This window comes from Gobio gobio (assembly GCF_949357685.1).
Source record: "Gobio gobio genome assembly, chromosome: 14".
Classification (NCBI taxonomy): domain Eukaryota; kingdom Metazoa; phylum Chordata; class Actinopteri; order Cypriniformes; family Gobionidae; genus Gobio; species Gobio gobio.
Window position 1 is genome coordinate 11901999 of NC_137107.1, and position 12322 is coordinate 11914320.

Consider the following 12322-nt stretch of genomic DNA (forward strand, 5'->3'; position numbering starts at 1 on the left):
CTTTTGCGCATCTGCAGAAATAATTTGGGAAACCATAAAGGTAAAAATAAACTTTTAAAAATGTAGTTTCTGCCCATGGTATAGAACACGTATCTTTGTAGTGCACATATTCATTTATGAGCACCGAGACAGATTAGAAATACTGGAATAGAGACGGGGACAGTCCTTTTTCCCCCTTTTTTTTAACTATTCTGAATTCCTTGCTCCCACTTTGCTCCAGGGTTTATCCCACTTTGGCTGTAAATATATTTCAGTCAGAATCTTGTTCAAACCTGTCAGCATCTCCTGAAGCCATTTTAGGCAATGCTAATGAAAAGCACAGATATTTATAACATCAACTGAAAGAAGAACAGATACCATATTGCCATTCCTGCTGAGGAAGTTCACTTTGGTGTTGCTATAGTTGCAGAGGAACTGAAAGATATGGTTGCATTAATAATTTACGCTGAAATTGCACAAAACAGAGGCTGCACAATGAAGCAATGCTATCTATAAATAAAGGTGACTTGACTTGATTATTGAAAACATTCAAAATGTATTTTTTATGCTCGGATGAGACATACTTGGATGAGACATATGCTTTGCACTGGGTGCTTAAGCAATTGTATTTCTCAAAAGAGTCTAAACCAGTGAAGAGCACTGCAGAAGATACAAAACGTATGAATATATCGGTTAAGATAGAAAAGACGCTTGTTGAATCTTGTGTTGCAAGAGTGAATTCCGATGGCTGATAAATGTTCAAGGTTCCCTGGGCGTGAGTATCTCAGTGTCATTAGAATCATTTTCATACCTGCTGGTCTGGTTACTCATGAATGTATTGGTCCAACACAACTGTCTGCATCTCTGATGTGGACTATACTGCCACCATGTGTCTGAAAAGCGACATAAATTATATTGTAAAGTATGAGCATATGTCATTTGGTCATTTTTATCATCATTTATACTAATTGTGACCCAGGTGTGTGTTTGTCTCTGTGTGTGTGACCCTACATGGGGACCAAATGTCCCCACAAAGATGGCAATATCCAAAATCCTTGTCCTTGTGGGAACATGTTTTGGTCTCTATGAGGAAAACATCTTATAAATCTTATAAAAGAGTAATGTTTTTTGAACAGGTAATGTCAACTCCAGTATTAATGACACTCTAAAAAATGCCAAGTTGGGTTGAAAATGGACAAACCCAGCAAAAGTGTCTGCAGAGACCGTGTCAACTAGACTCTCCCCTGTGAAGGCCTCATCGACACGACATCCTCTACAAACCCGTCTCCGGTGCGATGACTCAGATCTTCAACCAGATGGAACTGGACAAATATTCAGAATATTCCGATCTAATCTGACTTCTGACCTATAATGTTGCCTGAATCATAATCATACACTGTTTGTTCGTTGGCCAGAGAACTGACATCTGACTGAACCTGGTTTCTCCCAAGGTTTTTTCTCCATTCAGTCACCTGATGGAGTTTTGGTTCCTTGCCACCGTCACCTCTTTCGGCTTTGGCTTTTGGCTTGCTCAGTTGGGGACACTAAATATTCAACTATATTACTGATCTGCCCGCATTGACACTATATGATATTTGAACTGAGCTGGATGACATCACTGTTTTCTCCAGAGCGGCTGTACAGACGAAGCAAATTCTGTTGCATTATTTTCCTGTTTAACACTGTGAAGCTGCTTTGAAACAAGCGGCAAAGCGCTATATAAATAAAGGTGACTTGACTTGACAATTGGGTTGTTTTAACCCAGTAAAAGGGTTGTTTTTAACCCAGTGGTTGGGTTAAATGTTAACTTAAAACAACCCAACCGCTGGGTTAAAACAACCCAATTGCTGGGTTTGTCCATTTTCAACCCAACTTGGGTTGTTTTTAATCCAGCATTTTTTAGAGTGCACCCTTCATGAAAATGATAGCAAGATAAGCATAACATGAAATTAATCAAAAATATATCAAATAAGCATTATATATAAGGAAGTCATCTTAAAGGGTTAGTTCACCTAGAAATGAAAATTCTGTCATTAATTCCTCACCCTCATGTCATTCCAAACCCGTAAGACCTTCGTTCATCTTCATAACACAAATTAAGATTTTTGATGAAATTCGAGACCCCACCATAGACAGCAACACAATTACTTTTAAATACTTTAAATACTAAATACTTTTAATTAAATACTTTTTGTGTGCAAAAACAAACAAAAATAACATCTGTCGCTTCATAAAATTAAGGTTGAACCACTGGAGTCACATTCAATTCAATTCAAATTTATTTGTATAGCGCTTTTCACAATACATATCGTTTCAAAGCAGCTTCACAGAAAATGCAGGCATCTACATTACAATTTAAAGTGATTTGTCCATGTTATGCATTTCAGAAATGCACATATAAAAAGCACAAAGATTAGCTAACAATCTATTATTAATAATTAAGGCACAGAAATAAGTGAAATAAGAATACATGTTGTTAATGAATAGGGTATATAGAGATGAGCATGGGTGTGTGTTGATGTAGAGCTGCGTCATCTGAAGTCTTGCAGGAGTTGAGTCGTCTCTTCACAGGTGTTGGTCATCTGAAGTCTTTACGAGAAGCTCAATCCAGACTGGAGCTGACCGACTCTCTAGTTACTTCGGGATGGGCGTCCCGAGATAAAACAGAACAGAAAAATCATTAGCGTAGCTGCTGTTCAAAGCATTAAGCAAAGACAATCATGTGCACTGATATAACTGGAGTACAAGGTTATGAGATGCGAATCATGTGAATGTCTGGCTAAAGAGATGCGTCTTTAATCTAGATTTAAACTGGAGGAGTGAGTCTGAGCCCTGAACATTATTAGGAAGGTTATTCCATAGTTTAGGTGCCAAATATGAAAACGTTCTTCCTCCTTTAGTGGACTTAGATATTCTAGGTATTACCAGAAGCCCAGAGTGTAGTGATCTTAAAGATCGTGATGGGTTATAAGGCGATAGAAGATCAAATATACAGGAGCTAAACCATTTAGTGCCTTATAGGTCAGTAGCAATACTTTATAATTGATACGAAACTTAATAGGTAACCAGTGTAGAGATGTTAGAATTGGTGTTATATGGTCATATCTTCTTTACCTAGTAAGAACTCTAGCAGCTGCATTTTGGACTAATTGTAGCTTGTTTTTTGAGGATGCAGGACAGCCAGCTAGTAATGCATTACAGTAATCTAGTCTAGAGGTCTTGAATGCATGAACTAACTTTTCCGCATCAAAGACAGATAGCATGTTTCGTAGCTTAGCGATGTTTCTGAGGTGGAAGAAGGCTGTTTTTGTAGTATTTGAAATATGATTTTGCTGAAGTTGAAGTTTCTGTCTAATATAACACCCAGGTCTTTAACTGTAGCGGATGAGGTAGCAGTACATCCTTCTAAATGCAAGTTATAATCTAAGAGATTCTGTGTACCAGTTTTTGGTCCAATAGATAATACCTCAATCTTATCTGAATTTAGTAGTAGAAAATTACAGGTCATCCAATATTTTTGATCTTTAGCACACTCGGTCAGCTTGGATAATTTAGAGATTTCATCTGGTTGTGCTGAAATATATAACTGAGTATCATCAGCATAACATCAGAAACTAACATCGGAAACTAATTCCATGTTTTCTTATAATATTACCATGTGGCAGCATATATATTAAGAATAGCAGAGGGCCTAACACAGATCCTTGCGGCACTCCATAAGTTACCGACGTTATCTTAGATTGTTCCCTGTTTAAATAGACAAATTGGTAACGCTCTGATAGATACGATCTAAACCACTTTAATGCCTGTCCCTGAATACCAGTGTAATTTTGTAGACGATCTAAGAGTATGTTATGATCTATGGTGTCGAATGCAGCACTAAGATCAAGTAAAACTAGTATTGAGATACAGCCTTGGTCAGCAGCTAAGAGTAAGTCATTTGTGATTTTAACGAGCGCAGTTCCTGTGCTATGGTGGGGTCTGAATCCAGACTGAAATTTTTCATAGGTATAATTTTCTTGTAAGTAAGAGCATAATTGAGCAGACACAATTTTTTCTAGTATTTTAGATGGAGAATGGAAGATTTGAAATAGGTCTGTAATTTGCTAATTCATTTGGATCTAGTTGTGGTTTCTTAATGAGAGGTTTAATAACTGTCATCTTGAATGGTCTTGGGACATGACCTAGAGGTAAAGATGAGTTAAATATATTGAGAAGAGGCTCTTCTGCTACAGGTAGCAACTCTTTCAGTAGTTCAGTGGGTATTGGATCTAATAAACATGTTGTTGGTTTAGAAGCAATGATAAGTTTATTTAGCTCTTCCTGTCCTATAGTTGTAAAGCACTGCAGTTGTTCTTCAGGGGTGATAATTGAGGCTGAATCGTAGAACGCTGTCAAAGGTTGTACATTTATAATTGTGTTTCTGCTGTACAATTGACACGGACTATTTTAACAAAGTCTTTACTACCTTTCTGGATCTTGAAAGTGTTAATTAAATAGCTTTCTATGGAAGGGTCAGAGAGCTCTCGGATTTCATCAAAAAATATCTTCATTTGTGTTCTGAAGATGAACGAACGTCTTACGGGTTTGGAACAACATGAGGGTGAGGAATTAATGACAGAATTTTAATTTCTGGGCAAACTAACCCTTTAAATCCAACAATTTTATTTTATTAAAGCTTCCCCAATCCACACTTCTCCCCGCAGTGCATATAAAAAATAAGGAAGTGCTGAACTAGTGACTCGGCCATTCAGCGGAGGTACAGCAACTGTGGCGACGGGACGTAAGTCTCCATTCCCTCCTTCAGGGAACGAGGGTTACATACATAACCGAGACGTTCCCATTCAGTCGGTTACGTTCAACGTACATCGGAACTGACCGACAAATTGGGGAGCTACCAAAACACCACTGCTGCTGGCCCTTCCAACGCTCTGCCTGAGCTCCCTGGTCCGCCCCCATCTGTTGGAGCGGGAAATCAGGGCTCTAAACAAAAAAGGTCAGTCACTGTTGTTCCGCAAGACCCACTCAGTGTGACTATTGGGTAACGCTGGGAAAGCGTGCCCTTTAGGAAAATGGAACGCTGCGGAAGCCACATCCTGCCCTTAGGAAGGTTAAATGTGTAAGTTACACATATGGACTAGCGAAGCAGGGTAGTACAACATATGGAAGTCTCTGCCGTGGTACCAGCTTAGTTCTAGGGCGGAAAGAACACAAACAGAGACGAAAGAGCGAGCTCTGTCAAGGGAAAGACATGGGCTAGCCAAGTAGGGTAGCAGTAGCATGGAAGAATACACATATGGGATCGCTGCAGGGATCACTACATATGGGCACACAGCCTAACACAGATTCCCCCATGCATACAAGTGTAGGCCTGGCGTAAGACGTTCAACTACGTTTGACTGCCAGGGGTGACGAAGGAACTCAATAGGGTTAGCCATTTCTGTGAAACTCTACTCGAGCAAATAGACACACGTATCTGGCCCAGCGGGCGGGAGTGGCATTGCAAGCCGACACTGGAATGGGTCCTTCGTGATACTGGCCACTTGGGATACCGGCTCTACACAAAGGCTATAGAATCTAGCGAAAATGTTGGGGGCCTCATATGAAGCAACTCGAGCGGCGTTACTGCGACTGCGAATGCCATATGCCCCAGGAGTCTCTGAAATCATTTCAGTGGGGCTGCAGTCATGCCATTGAATGAATTCAAGCAGTTCAACACTGACCAGACACACTCCTACGTGAAGCGCGCTGTCTGATTGACCGAATCCAGCACCATACAAAGATAAAAGATCCTCTGCAAAGGGGAGAGTTTGCTCTTGTCCCAGCTGACCCGAAGTTCCAACAGGCTGAGGTGACTGAGCACCATGTCCTTGTGTTCGTACAACACGATCCCGAGACTGAAATGAAGCTAGCGCAAGTTCTGCCAGGAAGACTCAATCGTTACGTCACTAATTACCTTCTCATCTATCCAATCATATCCTTTGCTGTAGCATAAAAAGGTAGTACTTACTCATGTCTGAGTTCGCAGATACTGTCGCTTCAGCACCACCAGCCTCCCCACCACCACCAAGATGGGACCTTTCCTCTATCCCCCCCTACACCACCAGTCGGGCCCTCCTATCATCCTCAACAACACCTGATGGGCTCTCCCCTCTACCCTTCAGACTTCAGGATGTTCTTTTCCTCCATCTACCCCACCACCACCAGATGGCCCCCTTCCTTACTTCGCGGGGGTGGGCTGCGCCCCTGCCTTCGTCTTCAGGCAGGATACGGAGATTCTGTACCCTCGGAATGCGAATTACGAACGGGGCCTACGCCAAAGAACTTGATTGCTTGCTGAGCTCCTAAATAAATGTTTATTGTTACAGCATTAATTCTCCCGAGTCTTTCTGGTAGAACTAGTATTAGCCGTCGTTGAGACTTTGTACTTATATGCCCGATCTTCGAACGCAAAGCATAGAAACGGTCTGTGTCGAGGGAAAATCAAGACATGAAAGTATGCATCCTTCAGGTCAAACGTTGCAAAACAATACCGGGGACGGATGCATTTGAAAATTCGTTTCTGCTTTAGCATCTTGAATGGGAGCCTGTGAAGGGCCCGATTCAAGGTCCAAGATTGGCCATAACCCACCACCTTTGAACACAGGGACTCGACTCGACTCGGGAAGCACTGAGGCGGCCCAAAGTGGAGTCTGAGTGTGCTGTGCAATACTTACCTGGTTCCAGGGTGGGAGAGAGGGTGCGTGAGAAGGCCTGGTGTTGTCCTCGAGCCGCACACTGCTGTCCACTGCTGGCATTTTTGCAGCATTGCACACAGTTCCGACGTACTCTGACCGGGATAGACTGAAAAGGAAACAGTCGATAATCATGGCCGATGGTATCCTGTCAGAAAATGTGTCCGACTGCAACTCATACTGTGTGTGTGTGTGTGTGAAGAAAATGTCTCATGTTGAAATTAGAGCATTAACAGTTAAAAAATAGCTACATAAAAAGCAGGATCTATTTGACCCTATGAATCAAAGAAACACTTGAGAGGAGCTTATTTACTGTTAATTATATATGTAGTCTATGCTTGAATAAATTTGTCAAGAAGACAAGTGCTTATGAAAAATACCTTATATGTGCAATTGAGTTGTATACAAACATTTAAGGTTTTTATTTGGGTGTAATTTAGCCTGGCTCCGTCCACTTCCGCACAATTTTCCTTTTCCTCCAGTAGCCTACTCCGTCTGGGATTGCGGTATATTCTCTGGTTTTCTCCAGTAAAATTTTAACCGGTCCAATCAGCGAACAGAGAGAGTGGCTGAGAACGATGACGTTGATGTTGTGCGCTAGTTTGAGATGACATACGTCATGACCAAACATTAGCAATTGGTTATGGCAGATCCAGAGTGCCTCTGGGCAGATCCAATAGTTTTAAACTTCAACAGAGAACCCGCCTTCAAGGAAGTTAACGCTTGTCAATGGAGAGTGGCCAGACTCTCTGTACAAATGAAATGTACGAGAGTCTGGTAGGACCAGGCTAAGTGTAATTAGCCTATTATATATGAAAATAAATAGGAATAATATAATATAATACCATTGTCGTTAAATGAAACCGATATTATTGTGTACCAAATAAAATGGGTTTATATGTATTGTTTGCAACATTATTTGGGAGATGTTTCTTTGCCATAAGAAAAATCTGACTAACGGTATCGGCATTGGCCGATATAATTCCGAATAATCGGCTATCGGCTGAGAAATGTAGTGTTGTGCATCTCTAATGCAAATCAACACCACAACAACTTAAGCAGCAAACTTTGTGAGACATAAATTTATGTCACTGCCAATACTTTTGGCCATGGCTGTAGAATGATTTCTGAAGGATCATGTGACACTGAATAGCAGAGACCATGAGAACCAGACAAGTCCTCTGTACAGAACCTTATGGCCAGCTTCAACTCCTCCTTCCTCCATATGCAGGCGTGATGTATCCCAATCTTCAAGCAGGAAATGGCTGAAATATTCTGAATGAACCACAATCTCACTTGTGATGCAGCCTGGAATCATAATCACACCATGTTCATTGGCCACAGGAGGACTCGTCCCCCAACTGAGCCTGCTTTCTCCCACGGTTTTTTCTCCATTCTGTCAACTGATGGAGTTTGGGTTTCTTTCCACTGTTACCTCTGCATATATATATATTATTGATTTGACTGTACTGACACTATCGGATGAGAACTGAACTGAGCTGGGCGATGACATCACTGCTTTCTGCAGAACTAATTTATACATGAATTGAACTCCTTTGATAATTGATGAACTTTGCAGAGTTACAGTGCATCCGGAAAGTATTCACAGTGCTTCACTTTTTCCACATTTTGTTATGTTACAGCCTTATTCCAAAATGGATTAAATTCATTATTTTCCTCAAAATTCTACAAACAATACCCCACAATGACAATGTTTCTCCCATTTTTCTTTGCAGGACCTCTCAAGCTCCATCAGATTGGATAGGGAGCGTCGGTGCACAGTCATTTTCCGATCTCTCCGGAGATGTTAAATCAAGTTCAAGTCTGGGCTCTGGATGGGCCACTCAAGGACATTCACAGAGTTGTCCTGCACTCCTCTGTTATCTTGGCTGTGTGCTTAGGGTCATTGTCCTGTTGGAAGATGAACCTTCGCCCCAGTCTGAGGTCCAGAGCGCTCTGGAGAAGGTTTTCATCGAGGATGTATCTGTACATTGCTGCATTCATCTTTCTCTCGATCCTGACTAGTCTCCCAGTTCCTGCCACTGAAAACCTTCTCCACAGCATGATGCTGCCACCACTGTACTTCACTGTAGGGATGGTATTAGCCAGGTGATGAGCGGTGCCTGGTTTCCTCCAGACATGACGCTTGCCATTCAGGCCAAAGAGTTCAATCTTTTTTTCTTTTTTCTCCTCTGTCCACAGAGAAACGCTGGAGCTCTGTCAGAGTGACCATCAGGTTCTGGTCACCTCCCTGACTAACTGTGCGTTCACACCGCCGCCGGCGAGAGCGTCAAAGTGGCCGGAAGCTCCGGCGAGAGCGGCGCGGTGTGTCTTGGATGATTTGGGCGTTGAGGAGAGTTGAAATCAGGTCAACTTTATGGTAATGAGCTATGACGCGGTTCGGCGGCAACCGGCGGCAACCAATGGGAATGTAGTAGTGCTCGGCTTGAGATGATTCTAGAGAACGCTGTCCTGGAAACTTTGGTTCCGACCACATTAGTTCCCAAGCAAAATAGAGGAGAGTTTGATCACTGCTGGTGCGGCGGGTTTGATAAGATGCACAACATTATTTATACACCACACAAATGGCTTTTAATTGGTTTATTTCGTTAGCAAACATGTAACGATAATTGTTAAGTTCTTTCCATCGATCTGCTTTTTTTAACTTTCACATTTAAATGATTTCATGAGGTTATATTTTACGGTTATACCCTACCTGTGGTCAGTCTGCACAAACGCCGATCAACATGATTGTTTGCTTTGCAGTCCCTTTAAATGCAGTTTTAAAAAAGACCAAGCATTCGATCTACGTCAGAGCGGCAGCGCGTCCACGAATATTTCTACAGCGTCGATGGCAGGGCGGCCAGAGCGAAGTTTGATGCTCTCGCCGGCGGCGGTGTGAACGCACAGTAAGGCCCTTCTCCCCCGATCGCTCAGTTTGGCCGGACGGCCAGCTCTAGGAAGGAATCTTCTTCCATTTACGGATCATGGAGGCCAGTGTGCTCATTGGGACCTTCAATGCTGCAGAAATTTTTCTGTACCCTTCCCCAGATCTGTGCTCTTGTCTTGTCTTGTCTTGTATGTGTCTTGTATGTGTCTTGGATGTCTACAGACAATTCCTTGGACTTTATGGCTTGGTTTGTGGTCTGACATGCATTGTTAACTGTGGGGCTTTATATAGACAAGTGTGTGCCTTTCCAAATGTAAACAAATGTGCAACAAATAGAGATGATACAGACAGACCTAAATATAGATTGTCCAGAAATGAACACAGTTCACTGTCTGGGCAAGATGAGGTCACATATCTTCTACCCGATCTGACCGCATCTTCTGCAGTAGTGCCAGTAGTGACATGGTGTTCAGAGTTCAGGTCAGCTGATAACCAGATGATGTTACACAGGCAGGTTTTCCGAGCATATCGTAGGCCCACGTTACAGTCGGGATAGACTGCAAAATCTGCCTTTTTTGACCTGGGAAGTATCTGGTAATACTAGTCATCTTTCAACAGAACACGAAAAAACCTGCCCACAGAAAAAGAACTTTGGTATCCAGAGTCAAAAAACCCAAAAGGACAAACTCTGTTCCAGAGCTACAATTAGACCACATTTCTCTTTGCAGCTCTGAAACAAAGTCACAGGTAAGTCTCAACTCTTGCTGATCTACTCAGTTCATTAGCACTCCATTGAGGGGTGTTATTCACACTGGCTGCTTTGCACAGTGTTCTCGACAACCTGTCTGACACTAAGGCTCTATTTCCAATAAATACAATGTATCCGTGTAGTGGCTGCTTGGAAAATAGGGCTTGGTGCAGGCCGAATGCATTCCTGTGTTGTCTGTTCTCTCTTGCTTTCCGACCAGACTTCAGATGCGCTGTGTGACTGAGGCCTAGTCCACACGTAGACGGGTATTTTTTTAACCAGAGTTTTTCCTCCTCCGTTTAAAAAAACAATCGCGTCCACACAAGCACGGTTTAAAAAAAATCTCCGTCCACATGAAAACGCAAAACCGCACTATGATTGGCTGCCTGATTTCCACATGGGTCCCATCCACGGAGGGATGCTATGGGCTCAGTGAAACCCTTCTACAAGTTTACTTTGGACTCAGTGACAGGTAACTGTACACATGGGCAGGCCCAAGTGGACTGAAGCTTCACACACTTGCCTTACTATGTTGTATTATTGCATTCTGGCGCTTCTGTTCTGCAATACAATGAGATAACTGCGCATGTACCTGGATAGGCTACATGTGATAAGCGCTATTAGCAGAGTTATCAAAAGCTACGTCCGCCATTGCATAGACTCGACTCATGTAACGTTAAACAAAAGCGATAACGGCGCACAAACTGACGTCAAACAAAGGAGAGAACGGCGCACATTTTGACTTAACAAGCCTAAATCTCCGGTTTCACCATCTACACGACAACGCTGTAACCGGAGTTTCTAAAAAACTTCACCCTGGCCGGAGTTTTCAAAAAAGTCCGGTTTCAGTAACCGGATTACTGCGTTTGCGTGTGGACGAACAGCCAAACCGCATAGAAAAAGCTGCGGTTTTGAAAATACCCGTGTTCGTGTGGACAGGGCCTGAGGTCTTTTGACGCGAATGAAAACCAAACTGCCTCTTGGCCTTAAAGGGATAGTTTGTCCAAAAATTCAAAACAAAAAACACATACTTCCATGTTTACCATATGTCCTGTGGTTTTAGATGTGTTTATGAGAATAAATTCAATCTGTTCATCATATAAAGTGATCATATTGACAAAATGCATATGGATTGATTTGAATGCCTTTTATGACGTTTATGGATCTTCGAAGTTTTGGATACCTGGGCTTTTTTAAATGGAGAGACAGAAACATCTCAGGCTTAATAAAAAAATATCTTAATTTATGTTTCGAAGGTTAAGAAAATTTTGAAACGACATGATTTTTTATTTTTTATTGAAAAAAGAAGCTTCTTGAAAGGCCTATAAATACAAATGTCTGTTTGTTCTATTATGATAATATTTTGCATATGTACTGTCAATCCTGGTTATATGCATTTTAGATTTCAGTGTTTTGTAGTTGAAGGATAAAAGTAAAAATATATAATATTGTAATATTTATTTATATACGGCTCTGATAAAAAATAAGAGTCCCCTGTCAAAATCTATCTATCTATCATCTATCTATCTATCTATCTATCTATCTATCTATCTATCTATCTATCTATCTATCTATCTATCTATCTATCTATCTATCTATCTATCTATCTATCTATCTATCTATCTATCTATCTATCTATCTATCTATCTATCTATCTTTCTATCTATCTTCTATCTATCTATCTATCTATCTATCTATCTATCTATCTATCTATCTATCTATCTATCTATCTATCTATCTATCTTCTATCTATCTATACAAAATTGTAATATACTTCTTATAGACCAGAATTAGAAGGACTATAATTATTTAAAAATAGCAAAACCTTCTTGGCAGTTTATAATAAGACAGTGTGAAGGAGGTTGCATGACACATACTCGTTATAAGTGGTAGTTGAGCTGGGCAGACGGATCCATTTCATTCACGGGGGTGTTCGTGCGAACAGCGCGTCTCGGAGCTGCACTCTGCGCC